Genomic DNA, 2,209 nt, shown 5'->3' with positions numbered 1-2,209 from the left:
TGGGCACACGGGAGCCCTCCCGGCAGCAGTTGCCGCAGCCCTCCGGCCCCAGCCCCTCGGGGAGAGGCGCAGGCTGGAAGGGCACCTTCTATTGCAATTACGTTCCTCGCTCAGAAGCATCTGTCACTTCTCCCACTTTGCAGGGCAAGTTGGCAGCTCGTGTCCATAAACTGTCCGATTTGGATTCAGCCGTGCAGCAGAACACAGGCTGAGGGGCACAGCCAGGCGCTGCCTGCGGAGAGTTTTATGAAGAACTGTGAGAAGTGCCCTCAGGAGTGTTTTTGCTTTTTAAAACAGAGCCCACGTGTTTAACACAAGGTGCCCACACGTGCCCAGCACAGAGCAGCACGCTCGCTGCCGGAGAGCTCGCAGGCAGCCTGGCCGTGGGGACCCCAGGGAGCAGGAGGGGTGTCACCTCCCGCTGCACCTTCCCAGGGGCAAAGCAGGGCTCTTCCAAGAGGAAGGGGCGAGCTCAGCCGACTCGCTCCCCTCATGGACCCGGGGAGGGACTTCAGAGCACAGCAAGTGTGCTGCGGTGAGGGGGACTGGGCAGGGGGGCTGCTGCCCCCCCCCGCCCCCTGGCGGCCCCACGGCACCGGCAGCAGTCGCTGTGCCAGGAGGCCCATCACTAACTCAGCCCATGGGACCCCTTGTGAGCCCCCCGCTCCCCCGCAGTGCACATCCCCCAGAGAGGGTCTGCCCCGGCTGGGCACTGCAGTGGGTGCTCACCCCTGCAAGGATGTGGGGAGATGCTGGCACAACAGTCACTTCAATAGACCTGGAGCTGTGGATGTCCGGGTGCCCCAGCGAGGCCTGGGGACAGAAGCAGTCAGGGACAGCAAACATCAGCAACCCTGTCTGCAGCAATTCAGCTGGAGAGAGCGAGGCACTGATTTATTCATGGGATAAACCCCGCACCACCGCCACGGCCACACTGCCCTGATGGCGTGCTGCGACACGGGTGTTACCGAGAGCTGCGTCAGTCCGGTGACCAAGACCAGACACCCCCCGGGTGCCTACACCACGATCCCCAGCCATCGGCTTTGGGGCTTGCTCTGTACAGAGAAACCCAACGCAAGACCTAACCGGGAGTTGATACCACAGCAGCCCACAACATCCCGCATGACAAAGCGACCCTGGCAGAAGACCCGGGGCATCGTGGGGGGCGGCAGCAGGTGCTGAGGGCGGTGGGTCCCGGGTGGCCCCGGGACACTCCCTGTGAAGGTGACATGGATCAAGCAGAGACTGTGGTCCAGGGGGACCAGATGAGCCGCTGGAAGAGACCTGTGGAGAGGTACTAAAGACACATGCCCAGAGGTCTGCGTCAGGCTGCTGGGGGGCTACTGGGGACGATGGCTGAGGCACGTGCTCTTGACCCATTTACTCATTTGAGAGAACAAACTAATTAGTTAGCATTAATTAACAGGGCAGTTTTACAGAGGTACCTGAGCACGGACGTGGCTTAATTGGCCTTTCCCACTGCTTCGCTTCAAACCCCATAAATCCAGATTACGATTCCCATTGTTTAATGACTGTCAGGAAATGCTAATTTAGCGGCAGGCACCACGGCTGCGTCTCCCTATCACAAACAAGTTTCACCATAAAGCAGCGCGGGACAGCTTTATAAGTGATTCACTATTACAATGTATTGGTGGGGGATCATAAAACTGTTGTTCCATTAATGGCTCATCTTCAGGCTTGTTAGACTTTCATTACGTGAGCTATTAGGTCCATGTATTCAAAAAATGAAATTACAGGTTCTAATCCATGATGAAAAACACAAAATCTCTGCATAGTAAATTACTGAAATGAGACAAGAGTTGTTTTTTTTTTTTTTAAATGGACTCCCAGCATTTGCTGCTCCTGAACAACAGAGAGTGCTGAGACAACAAAACACAACCCAAATAGATAAATAAATCCCCAGTGAAACCATGCAGGGGGGAGAAATGTCATCCAGGCATTCATCTTTACGTTAACGGCGGGATCCCCTGAGCTGCAAGAGCGGGGAAACGCATTGCAAACTTAATTACAGTTGACTTCAAAATGATATTTTTGGACTTCTGCATTCACAGAGTTATTTGCATACAAATAGCATGTCACATAGTTTTAAGCCCAAGGCTCGTGTCTTTGGGTGTGAAGGCTCTCGGTAGCTGGCTTGCGGCGCTGCACGGCCAGGGCTCAGGCGGGAGCTGCTCCTGCCACCTCGGGG

The sequence above is a fragment of the Cariama cristata genome, unplaced genomic scaffold, assembly GCF_000690535.1.
Source record: "Cariama cristata isolate BGI_N322 unplaced genomic scaffold, ASM69053v1 scaffold26025, whole genome shotgun sequence".
Classification (NCBI taxonomy): domain Eukaryota; kingdom Metazoa; phylum Chordata; class Aves; order Cariamiformes; family Cariamidae; genus Cariama; species Cariama cristata.
The sequence above is the reverse complement of the archived record's forward strand: the minus strand, read 5'-3'. Positions refer to the sequence as shown.